Source organism: Pogona vitticeps, chromosome 1 (genome assembly GCF_051106095.1).
Source record: "Pogona vitticeps strain Pit_001003342236 chromosome 1, PviZW2.1, whole genome shotgun sequence".
Taxonomy (NCBI): Eukaryota; Metazoa; Chordata; class Lepidosauria; order Squamata; family Agamidae; genus Pogona; species Pogona vitticeps.
The window spans coordinates 17929722-17943191 of record NC_135783.1 but is presented as its reverse complement, the minus strand read 5'-3'; the positions used below and the strand labels follow the sequence as shown (position 1 = coordinate 17943191).

The 13470-nt window shown below is 40.5% G+C and overlaps 1 protein-coding gene across 8 annotated transcripts in view; it reads left to right on the top strand.

Annotated features, from left to right (window-relative positions):
• Nucleotides 1-13470, top strand: part of SLC8A1 (solute carrier family 8 member A1) — a 342233-nt gene that overhangs the window by 306016 nt on the left and 22747 nt on the right. The window lies entirely within an intron of this gene.

The window sequence follows — 13470 nt, the reverse complement described above, 5'->3', positions numbered from 1 at the left end:
GGATAGGTTTGTTCTCCTTGCAGTCCAGGGGACTCTCAAGAGTCTCCTCCAGCACCACAATTCAAAAGCATCAGTTCTTCGGCAGTCAGCCTTCTTTATGGTCCAGCTCTCACTTCCATAAATCACTACTGGAAAAAACATAGCTTTGACTATGCGGACTCTTGTTGGCAAGGTGATGTCTGCTTTTTAAGATGCTATCGAGGTTTGTTATAGCTTTCCTCCCAAGAAGCAGGCGTCTTTTAATTTCGTAGCTGCTGTCACCATCTGTAGTGATCATGGAGCCCAAGAAGGTAAACTCTGTCACTGCCTCCATATCTTCTTCTTCTATTTGCCAGGAGGTGATGGGACCAGTGGCCATGATCTTAGTTTTTTGATGTTGGGCTTCAGACCATTTTTTGTGCTCTCTTGTTTCACCCCATTAAGAGGTTCTTTAATTCCTCCTCACTTTCTACCATCAGAGTGGTATCATCTGCATATCTGAGGTTGTTGAGGTTGCTGTTCACTTCCTTTGTCATAATGACTTGCACAATTTCCAGCTCTCACTTCCATACATCGCTACTGGAAAAACCATAACTTTGACTATGGGGACTTTTGTCGGCAAGGTGATGTCTCTGCTTTTTAATATGTTAGGTTTGTCATTGCTTTCTTCCCAAGAAGCAGGCGTCTTTTAATTTTGTGGCTGCTGTCACCATCTGCCGTGATCTTAGTTTTTTTGATGTTGAAGTTCAGACCATTTTTGTGCTCTCCTCTTTCATCTTCATTAAAAGGTTCTTTAATTCCTCCTCACTTTATGCCATCAGAGTGGTATTGTCTGCATATCGGAGGTTGTTGATATTTCTTCCGGCAGTCTTAATTCCGTCTTGGCATTCCTCCAGTCTTGCCTTCCGCATGATGTATTCTGCATATAAGTTAAATAAGCAGGGAGACAATATACAGCCTTGTTGTACTCCTTTCCCAATTTTTGTCTCTTTACTTCACCACTAAAATTAGTGACTGAAATAGAAAATTTCCCAGCAAACCTGAAGGCTTTGTTGATTTATTTAAGAATAAAAAAGTTGCCAGATTGAAGGATCGGATGATTAAAATGAGATTGAAGGATCAGATTATAGCTAAAACATCAAACTAATAAATTGTCATGGTATAATGTTATCCAATTAGACAGACGGACTAATGAATGGTTGAGGACTAATGGCAAATGTAGAGAATGTATTAAGTATGAACAATTTCTATCATCACATGGAGACATCCAGAAGGATGCTTTGAGGAAGGGAGTAGTAAGAATTTATAACCTAATTTTGGATCAGGAGGAAAATAAGATTGAAATAGAAGGATTGAAATCAATTAGGGAACATGATTTAAAGACAGAAATCAGAACAGAGGATTGGACAAAAATTTGGAAGATGAGAGTTTTAAGATAAATATTGGTAAGAATAAAAGACAATTTAAAAAAATTAATTTAAGGTCGTACATAACTCCGATGAAATTGATTATAATGAATTCAGACTATTCTAAGGCCTGTTGGAAATGTGATGAAGAAATTGGCATGTATTATCATATGTGGTGGGAGTGTAAATTGATTCAGAAATTTTGGAAATTGAGTTTTAAGTAAATATGTGATATATTTGGAAAAGATATTAAATTTAACTCTAAAATTGCTTTGTTGTCAATTTTTGATAAGATAGAACTTGATTATTGCTCAAAGGAATTGATTTCTAATTTTATGACAAGTGCTAGATATTGGAAAGACAAACATGATATTAAATTAGAAGATTGATATAACAAAGTATGGGACATTGTGTTAAATGACAAATTGACTACCGAACTTAAGATGAAAAGAGGAGAAATAAGTTTAAATATTTTATATGCTATTTGGGTTAGATTTATTGAATTTGTATTACTGAAAGGACAGGGGAAAGCCTCTAAGCAACAATCAATACAATTTTGGAAAGGAGGTTTGTAATAAAAGAATTGCTCCAAAGGATCCCGTGGGTATGGGGTTGCACTGTGTTTTAGATTGTCAGTAAGTATTTTGTGTTGGATTTGTTTTGCAAAAATAATATATATATATTTAAAAAAAACAAGGAACAAGAGCTTTGAAAAACTACATTTGTGACCTATAGCTTTCTTGATTTCCCAGTTAATATAGGCATGTAGGTTGGAGAATGCTGTAATCCAAAAAGGTAACTTTTCTATGCTCGGAAGTATCTATCACCAAAAAACAAGGATACTATTCAATTCAGTATATACACAGAAACAGTACAATTGCTCAGTCCAGCAAGCTGGACAGAGTCTTTGTCCTTTGTGTATGCTTTGAGTTCACAAGAAACTGTTGTTTTTATTGTGTTTTATCCATGTATTCCTTTTGACATATTTTTAGCTTTTTCATAGTGCAGATTTTTGGCTAATAGTACTGCTCTAAGCAAGTGGTCCCTGACCTTGGGTCTCCTACAGCAGTGGTTCCCAACATTTTCCAAGTTGTGCCCTACTTTTATAATAGTCAAGTAACCTGCAACACACACCTCACCCCATTTGCATCAAAAGACATTTTTAATAAGGTAAGTGGTCATCCTTTCTCAGAAAGTAGAGGCTTCTTTCTCCTCCAAAGGGTCTGTTTCTCATACATACACATGCACACTAATATTCCATTCTGAAAGGAGAAGGAAGAAATTATTTAACAAGAGCTACAATACATGTAAGGCAACCCACAACCACCACCCCAGAAAACCCTTTGTGATGCCCTTGGAGGTCACAACTCCTGGGTTGGGAAATACTGTCCTAGAGGTTGTTGGACTGAAATTCCCATTGTCCCCAACCAGTTTGCCCAGGAGGTCAGGGTTTTGGGGAGTTGTCATCTGAAAACCAAAGCCAAAGTAATGTGGTTGGGGCCCTGGAGTGGTTCCAGAAACCTGAGTCCTATGCAGTTCGTGTCGTTCTGCCAACTCCTGCGACATTGCTGGAACCAGTTGTATTGGCTCTTGCCTTTCCATTGGACCATTTCAGCAATGTGGAGAGGGGGGATCTGTTGCTTGGGTAACAGCCTATCCTCTATATATTACTTTACCCAGGCTTCATGCTCTGGAGAGGACACTCCTCAATTCAGAGCATCATGGTCTCTCGAGACTGAAGGATGCCGATGATGATGGTGGTGGTGGTGGTGGTGTACATTTACAAACTGATCCAGGCAGGATGGCATAGAAAGCAACTGCACAACATGATAAAAGAGCAGCACAGCAGTCCTTGTCAATAAGCACACTTTCAATCTTGCAACTTGAAAGGCTCTAATAGCCTGATCTCAGGCTATTTTACTCCATGATTCTACAAACAACTGCAGCTTTAATAATTCAATCAAAACAGAGGGAGTGTAGCAACTGCTACTGAGAGGTGTGGAGCATTTGTTTCTGTTAGCCTACGTATAGTCTGGCTTTGCCAATAACATCTGGTGACCTGCAATTGCGAATGTGCCCTCTAAAGAGATGCAGACAGTCACCACATCTGTTGCAAGTGTCTTCCTGTCTTCCCCTTCCCCCCCCCTTGACCTCTGCTGCAGCCAAATGAGGGGCTCTTTCTCTCCCTGGATCCTGCGTGCCTTATCGTGGAATCCCTTGGGCGCATGTTCTTTGGGGCTGAATTCCTGCCATTCCAGAAGTGACAGCCTGGAAAGAACAGCTCAGGGCTTGCTTGACCATGAGGATAAGAGAGTGATAAATCATTGGACAGCATTTTATCTTCTGTCATTTTTCCAGTGCTCATTCCAAAATCAGCCGAGTGCAAAGACTAAGTGAGTGTCAGAAACTTTCCCAGGCAAGGATCTGGGAGTACATTAAAAAAAACTCCTTTCTCCTCCAGCCTTTGAACATGTATAGGGTGTGTGTGCTCTACCCCCCCCCCCAAAGGATTGCATCTGGGGAAAAGTGCAGTGGGTGGGAAATAACCTCATTTGTTTCCACTAGGTTCCATTTGGAGGATTTATTGCATGACCTGTGCTGAGTAAACAACGAAAAGGACAGATCTTATCTGTAATCCTGTATTGCTTTCAAGTGCTGAGTCCTTCCGTTGCATCTGGGCCATATATCGTTTCTTCAATATTTCTCAAGCTCTTCCCTGCCCCTTAATGCTGTTGAGGATTGTGCATGTCTGAGAAGGAAGCATTTTCTTCCTGAAAGGAGATCTCTTGCACTTGAGCCTGGAAAGCTAGAGACTTCCGCTTCAAGTGTCAGATGTTCTTTTTACTCCCTTGTTGGCTGTCTTCAATTCAAGGCTAGAATGGCACCCATGAAAAGCACGTGTTACCAACGAACGTATCTGTCATGGCCAGGGGAAAACACCGTTTAACAGATTGTCAACAATGCTCCTTAAAAGATTCGCTTTTCGGAGTCGCCTGCTGACCTTTTCTCGTGCTGCTGTGTTGTGGAACTTGCTTCCTCTTGGGAAACAAATGTGCCTACAACATATCCTGCAAACATCTCTAAAAGGAATCCAGTGTAAAGTTTAAAAAAAATCTCAGAAACTGCTTTAGAAGAGTTGAATAAAAGTTCCTTTTCACTGTCATTTGTTGACAACAAATCTTCTCCCAATGCAATACAGTTATCTGAGTGTCAGATTTGCTGCTAGTTGCTGTCAGAGCTGGCCAAAAACCATTCACTCCCTGAAATAGAGAACAAGGTGGCAGTTCCCTTCATTGTGTTGAAGAGACTACTGGCATGGCAGCTGAATCTCACTTCAATACTTGGGTGTAGTGCTGAAGTGAGATCAGAGCTTGCAAATATTCCTCTTTTCTTTTCTCTTTCTTGTTTCTCCCACCCTTTTTTTGTTTTTTAATTACAGCTTCCAGAATGCCCCCTAGCCAGTTTCTCCAAGATCTGAATAAGATACTACCCTCTAGGTCCCCAATACTTGTCGGAACAGCTGTCCCAAAAATCAGCTCCCCTTGTAGCATGCTCTCTTAATCCACAATGTTAATAGTGACTATGCCAAAGGGAGCCAGAAAGGTAACAATTGGGAGTTGGGCTTTCTCAATAACAGCTTTGTGGAATAAACTACCAGTTGAGGTGTGCCAGATTCCATGCCACCCAATATAGTGGACCCCCGACTTACAGAATTAATTTGTATTGGAACGGTGGCTGCAGGTCGAAAAGTCTGTAGGTCGAGACTCCATTGACCTACAATGCATTGAAAGCCGATTAATCCGTAACTGGCCATTTTTGTTCCATTTAGATTTTTTTTTCCAGTCTGTAGGTTGTTTCTCCAGCTGCAAGTCAAACCTAAATTTTGCAGCCAGAGAAGTCTGTAACTCAAAAAGTCTGTAAGTGGAGCCGTCTGTAAGTCTAGGGTCCACTGTATTCAAGAAGTTACTCAAGACTGAGTTGTATAAGGCAGCCTTCAAGGACATCTTGCCCTCAAATGATATCAGTTTTGATTTTTGAATGTCAGGTTACTGCAGATACCCGCACTTGAGTCAGTCATGTTGCCATTTTGATTATGTTAATATGTTTTTATAGGAATAAAGTGAGTGAAGGTTGTGGGGCTTTGACTATTTGTACATTGCACAGAGTAGTGTGTATTCACTAACTCGGCAGTATATAAATTAAATTTGAATGGATGGATGGATGGATGGATGGATGGATGGATGGATGGATGGATGGATGGATGGATGGATGGATGACCATAAGAAGAGTTCTGCTGAATCAGGCCAAGGGCCCATCTAGTCCAGCTTCTTCTATCTTACACTGGCCCCACCAGCTGGCTTTGGGAGCACACGAGACAACTAGATACCTGTCTCCTGATACCCCTCCCCTGCATCTGGCATTTTGAGGTACCTTCCTTTGAAGCCTGGAGAATATACTAGTACATCCCCATCATGGCTTGTAAACTGGGATTTACTTTTCCTCCAGGAATCTGTCCAATCCCTTTTTAAAGGCATCTAGACCAGGTGCCCTCACCACATCCCGTGGCAAGGGGTTCCACAGACTACCAACACGCTGAGTAAATAAATATTTTTCTTTTGTTTGTTCTCACTCTCCCAACACTCAATCTGAGTGGATGTCCCCTGCTTCTAGTATTGCGTGAGAGGGAAAAGAGCATCCCTCTATCCACTTTATCCATCCCCTGCATAATTTTATATGTTTCAATCATGTCTCCCCTCAGGCACCTTTTCTCTCACTAAAGAGCCCCAAACGCTGTAGCCTTTCCTCATAAGGGAGGTGCCCCAGCCCAGTCATCATTTTAGTCACTGTCTTCTTCACCTTTTCCAGTTCCACAATATCTTTTTTGAGGTGTGGCAACCAGAACTGTACGCAATACTCCAGGTGCGGCCTTACCAGCATTTTCTACAATGGCATTATAATGTTGGCTGTTCTATTTTGAATCCCCTTTTTAATAGAGACCTTTGGGTAGTGTGGACGGCATATGAATAAAATAAAATAAAATAAAATAAAATAAAATAAAATAAAATAAAATAAAATAAATAAATAAATAAATAAATAAATAAATAAATAAATAAATAAATAAATAAATAAATACCTAGCATGGAATTGACCTTCCCACACTGCCACCGCACACTGGTTTGACACTTTCATTGAGCTGTCCACCAGCACACCAACCTCTCTTTCCTGATCCATCACAGACAGCTCAGAACCCATCAGCTGATAACTAAAGTTTTGAATTTTTTTTTTTTGCCCCAATATGCATTACATTTTCTTATATTGGAACACATTTGCCATCTTGCCGCCCATTCTCCCAGTTTGGAGAGATCCTTCTGGAGCTCTTCACAATCCCTTCTGATCTTCACCACCTGGAAAGGTTTCATTCCATCCACAAACTTGGCCACCTCACTGCTCCCAGGTCATTTATGAACAGGTTGAAAAGCACCTGTTCCAGGTTAGATCCGTAAGGCACACCACTCTTCACCTCTCTCCATTGTGAAAATTGCCCATTGACACCTACTCTCCGTTTCCTGGTTCCCAACAAGTTTTCAGTCCATAAGTGGACCTGCTCTCTTATCACCTGAATGTGGAGTTTTCTCAGCAGCCTTTCTGGAGGTACCGTGTCAAACGCCTTCTGAAAATTCAGATAGACCAGAGGGAGGGAGGGAGGGAGGGAGGGACGGACGGACAGACAGACAGACAGATAGATAGATAGATAGATAGCTGGCCACCTGGATCACATATCTCTGACCTCTAATTATCACCAGCACTACCTGCTCATTAGCATATTCTACCTGAGGAGATTGTCTTACTCTACCCAATCTTAGAGCCAGCCCTGCTCTTTGATAAATGAGTAAGTGGAAAATTCAGAGGCTATGTGCCCCTAAATACAGTGGTGCCTCGCTTAATGATTACCTTGTTAAACGACGAATCCGCTTTACAATGGGTTTTTTGCTATCGCGAAATGATGTTCCTATGGGGAAAATTCACTTCACAACAATCCGTTCCCTGCTTCAGGAACCGATTCTTCACATTACGACGATCTAAAAACAGCTGATCATCGGGGTGCAAAATGGCTCCCCGCTGTGTTAAGGACGAATTCCTCCCTATACAGGCACCAGAAAATGGCCACCCTATGGAGGATCTTTGCTGCACGATGAGGTATTTCAATGGGTTTTTTAATTTCGCTTGATGACTATTTCGCTTAACAGCGATTTTAACAGAACACATTATCATCGTCAAGCGAGGCACCATTGTACTAGCAGTATGTCACATGGGTACCTTCAGGGCCTGTTTCTGGCATTCCAGGAAGCAAAGAGTTTTTTCTTGTGAGGAACAAGTAACTGGATTGAAACAGACTTTTGGTCTCATCCAGCGAAGTTCTTATTGCCTGTGCCTCGTACACTAAACGGAAAGCTCAGAATATGGAAAGTTCAGCCTAGAACTTGTAGTCCAAAAAACAACTTTTTCAAGTTCTGTTCAAGGTAAAGCTGCTGGTCTCACTATTTGAAGAAATGACATACAATATCTCACACCCTTTATACGTATGTTAAAAGTTAAGACATATAGTTAATATTGTCCCAACCAAAGATTGAAATCTGCCCATTATTGTATGCCTTATAGTCACTTGGTCTAGACTTTTCAAAGCCCATAATATGTGGATGGGTGACAGAGTTGCGGTATTACCAGGAGGCACTAGGTGGCGCTAACCAGTAGAATTCCCCAGAGAGATGAAGACGCCGAGCAATAAACCAGTGTTGATAGCAGAATAGTTGTATTATTTACAGAATATATACATACATGTACAGCTTAGTCCTTGTTTCCAGTCCTGAAGTCATGCACAGCAGTTTCAGCAGAGTTCAATGCATAAATCAGAATCAAAAGTCCTTGTAAATTAGTTCAGCAGTCATATACCATATGTTCAGTCCAGTAGTCAGAGTTCTTCTCCCAATATTCAGCACGAAGACACAGCTTCTTCCAGGAACACTCCAGCACAGCACAGCACCACGACACCACTCCACGACGACAACACAGAGTAGGTGTGCTAGGTCTGCTAGGTTTATCGCAGGGTTAGCCAATCCTGGGATTTCTTCCTCTGCTGTTGCAAGTCTTGTATTAACTCAGCTGTATAAATTCTTGCCTTACTTCTTTCTATAACACTGATTCTTACAAATACTTATTGCTTTGTACAAAACTGTATTTACCAATTCCTCCAGGTTTATCTCAAACCTGTCAATGGCCTAAAAGATTAGGCTTTCTCTATCACTGTCTCTCCATTACAGAGAACTGGAAGAGAAGACCTTGAACGAGGAAATGCTTATTCTAAAGTTGCCAAAGTTAGTTACTCAGCCATTTTTCATGGATGACTGGATCCCAGAGAATATTTCCCCATGCTCATTGTGGTAAAATGACAGCTGAAGAGTATACTTAATAGCATTCTTTTATTTCAGACAATAAGTCTCTATCAGAAAGATGGCTATTTAATTTGCCATTTGTTTGTTTGTTTGTTTTCGTTAAATACGATTTTAAAAAGTCTGCCACTTCATTATGCCTTTTTAAGTATATGGTCGTCCTGTTTCAAGGTTTCACATATCTGAGTTATTCAAAGGAGAAAACTCAGCTATGAAAAAACGTGTCTTTGCTTCAAAAAGCTGCTGCAGTAGATTCTCAGTCGTTCCCACTCTTAGTGTTCTTGGACTGAAAATCCTAGAAATCCTGGCCCGCACAGCTAGCAGTGAAGGCTTCTGGGAGTTTTAATCCAAGAACTTCTGCAGACCCCAGGTTGGGAACCACTGTTCTAGGTCATTTATATCCCCTGTCATACAATATGGTATTGGTGGGAGAAAGTTGATCTTCCAAATGGTTCTGTCTCAGACTCCCATTACCTTAATGTGGCACATAACTAATGGGAAAGGATTCCAGGAGCTGCGGTCTAAAACCTGCACAGACCAAAGGATATCTGTGGCCACTTTATTGTGGTACAGTGGATCCTCAACTTACAGACGGCTCAACTTACAGACTTTTCGAGTTACAGACTTCTCTGGCCGCAAAATTTAGGTTCGACTTGCAGCCAGAGAATCAACCTACAGACCGGAAAAAACCAAAATGGAACAAAAATGGAACAAAAACGGCTGGTTACGGGATTAATTGGTTTTCAATGCATTGTAGGTCAGTGGAGACTCGACCTACAGACTTTTTGACCTGCAGCCACCGTTCCAATACGGATTAATTCCGTAAGTAGAGGGTCCACTTTAGTATAGCAGGAGCTATTCAATCTTTTGCTTCATTTCCTGTTGCTGATATAATGTTTAAAGGGCCGGGACAAAAGGTAAAAGACTGAACAAAGGGTGAGGCTTCCACCATACCTCATAAGGTACAAGAACGGAGGAAGGGAGGGTGCATCTCACAGGTTCAATCCTTAGTATTCCCAAGAATGGCAGGAAAAGACCTATCTTAAATCCTGAATAGTCTCTGCTAGTCAATATAGATACACCGAGACACCAGGTCTTCTTGCTCTGACTCAACAAAAAGGCAGGCTACTTTCTAACATGTATTCCTTTGTGCAAAGAAGGACTGTAAATCAGTGCTGGAGCACCTAGTTTGAATGTGAATGATCATGGGTTTAAAACCCAGCATCTGCAATAAATATAAGGCCACTTCCATTGCTCGTAAAATCTAGGAATTCTTGTCACAAAACTCCATGGATCCTTAAAACATTTACAGTCAAAACATCCCTGTTCACTGGTTTACTCTAGTAGAACTTCTTCTGCCTCAAGCTCCTCTGTAATCAAACTGAAGGTTGGCTTCCTGCCATTTGGCATTGCTCAGATGTGCCCAGATGTGCTGGCTAGAGCTCATGGAAGCTGTATATACCACATCTGTAAGGTGCCCAGTAGAAGAAATCTACCAAAAGATGTACTTTCCAATTTTCACAGAAAAATTGTATTTCACAGATGCCCAACAATGACTGTTTAGTTCATTGCTACTTTCCCCCTCCCCCTATGATGTGTTATCATGGTTTTCTAAGATGCTTTCTTTTTAAATGTATATATATACCTAAATTATACCATGAGTGCTCCTTTCAGTGGTGAGTCTTCCAGCTAACATAGTTGTTAACTCATCTCACTTAAACCTAAGATGAGCTCATGGGGAAAAAAAGAGATCTGAAAACTAACAAACCGATGAGTGTGGTCTGCATTTTATTTGCTTTCCAGTTTCCAGGTTTCTCCCACAAACTTTTAGAATAATTCAAAAAGGCAGGTGTACAAGTAGCTGCTTACCTTTGGTGCTCAAAGGCCATTTTCTGGATGAACTTTGCCATTTCTGATGGTTTTGAATGCTTTCTTGGAAACAAGAGAAGCCTTCTGTCATATCCACCTTGAGAAAGTCTGTGTTATTGATCCCTGGGGTTTCATTAGCGACATCAGCATATTCTGCAGGAGAATCTGTTGAGGCTGCTTATGAAAAGACTATTTCAAGGATAAGTTACAGACAAGAGCATATGATGACAGAGGAAGATGGCATACTGAAAGCGTAGAAATGTTAATTCTTTTGCATTGCAGTTCACAAAATTCCCTAGTCAGCAAAACCATTGCTATGTTTTCTAGGCCTAGGGGATTCTGGGAGTTGAAGTACTAAAAAAAGAACTTTCCCAAACTCTGACTGTACTGTCATACCTGACTTTTAATAGAGTGGCCTTGATTGGCACTGACAGATAAAAACACTGGTTTCATTATCTAGCATTCTGCCCAATCATAGGAGAATTTTAAATGAGCTGCTTATTCCTAGAACATGGGTGTGGGGATTAGAAATATGCCAGAGCTGTTTCTGTGATTTTACTTTTCACCAGGATTCCAGGGAAACATCAAGATCAGGAACTGATTTCTTAGCTTGCTCACTGCTTTTTGTCGTTAAAGTTGCTGTGCTCAATCAATATTCAGTTTTGAGTTCCAATCCAAATGCTATGGCATTTGTACTTTCTTTTTTCTTCATTTTCAGTTTTTAATAGTAGAGGAGAATTTTAAGCAGATAGGCACAGAGAAGGAAAAAAAACAGCAGACTGTGATTTGTTTCATTAGAAGGCAAGGTAAAGACAATAATGCTGTGAAAAATGGAAAGAAAGTGGAGGAAAAGATTGGCTCAGTAAAGCAGGCTACAGCCCTGCATCTGTAAGCCCACGTTTGCTTTCTAATGAGTGGTTCCTAAATAAAGGGCAGTAAGTGCAAGATCCATAGGTGAGGAAAATCAAGTACTGTATTAGGGCTTGAATTTCCTTGCACTTGATTTTCCTCATTTTGGGCTACTCGGGGGAGCAGTTCTGCAAAAAGTGAGATTTAAATATTTTCTAGTTTGACCTTTGTCTTCTTTTGTCTTATTAATATCTGCCTGATGTTGCTATGGAGGATGAGGAGCCAAAAGAACAAAATGTGGGCATCTATGGTAAAAGGTCACGTCAAGAGAGAAGATCCCTCTGAACTTACTTGGTTCTGCCTCACAAAGAGTGATCATCACCTGGGACATCACCAACTAGAATGTCGAAAGCTAGGGAACGCTAAACAGAGTGAAAGAACCCTACACAATAGGGTGCCACCTCCTTGATCTTATCCTCCAACTCAGAGTAAAGCAAAAAAAGCAAAGCATGCTGCTTATATACTGCCCCATAGCACTTCAATCACTCTCTAGGTGGTGTACAAGTTAATTATGCAGGCTACACATTGCCGCCCCCCCCCCCAGCGAGCTGCGTACTCATTTTACCGACCTCGAAAGGATAGAAGGCTGAGTCAACCTTGAGCCGGCTACCTGGGATTGAACCCCAGGTCATGAGCACAGTTTTGGCTGCAGTACAGCGGTTTAACCACTGCGGCACGAGGTGGAGAGTAGTGGAGATATGAGGCTTATTGGGCTTCCTATGGACCTTCTAGGGCCTGAAAGTAGAAAGTGTATTTAGGATTTCAACTTGTATTATATTTCTACAAACTAGTGTTTGTTGTTATCCTGACAGTGTTTCCCTCCAATAAACAGGCAGACTATACCTCCCAAATGCTTTCAGAAGGCCCTTTTTCAAACTGGTATTTCTGAAGCTGAAGGGAAATAGTGCTAACCTACACATATTTAATGAGAATTAAGTCACATTGTTATCAATGTGGATTTAGGATTGTAGCTTTAACAATTTCCCAAGTGGATCATTTGTAGTATAGTTTCGGCACTGATAATTTTAGTATTTTTCTTGCCAGTCATACAGTGCAAGACTTGTACAATTAGCTTTGTAGGGTGACTTTCCCCTTTCATTTCTTTCCCCTTCTCCTGAAGCCATTGTTTATTTTATTCAGAGGTTTGTTAGGGGATGACATTTAGTGCTGTTGGACTTTCCCATGAAACTCATTTCCACTTCGGAGGCTCATCTTGTTCAGGAGCTTTTTAATTTAAAAAACAAAAACCAGTATTTAAAAAAATAAGTAAAAAGTCTCCCTCCTTCACAATTAAACAAGACACATGGCGGCAGAAATGTTACTGTATCTGAAAACAATCTTAAGTCGCTTTTGATGTGACATTATGCTTTCCAATTTCTGTGGATAATGGATTTTCTATTTATTATTATCAGAAGGCCTATAATGTTAGCAGTCATGAATAAAAATTGGGTAGATAACAACTGTCTTCATCTTTGTATTGTTCTTCTGTCAGAGATTTGGAAGCTATCCTGGCTCCTTTGATTTTGTATACAGACCCTTTTATAAACAGTGATGTTGTGTTGCATCCAAACCAGTCTTCAAGGTTCTTCAACCCTGAAATTCTTTGCCTCCATGCACTTTTTTTCCTACTTTCTATATGTTATCTTGAATGATCAGCTGTAACAAACTGTACTTTTATTTCTCTTTATGTGAATGCAAATATTCTATTTTTCTGCATTTTTATTTGCTTGAATACTTCTGGGATTAATCACATTTTCAGTCCAGGACATACTTAACATTCTGCAATAAATCTGCATTTCAAATTAATTTAGCATCCATGATTCTGTGCCATGTAGCAGAATGGAGAATACATGAACACC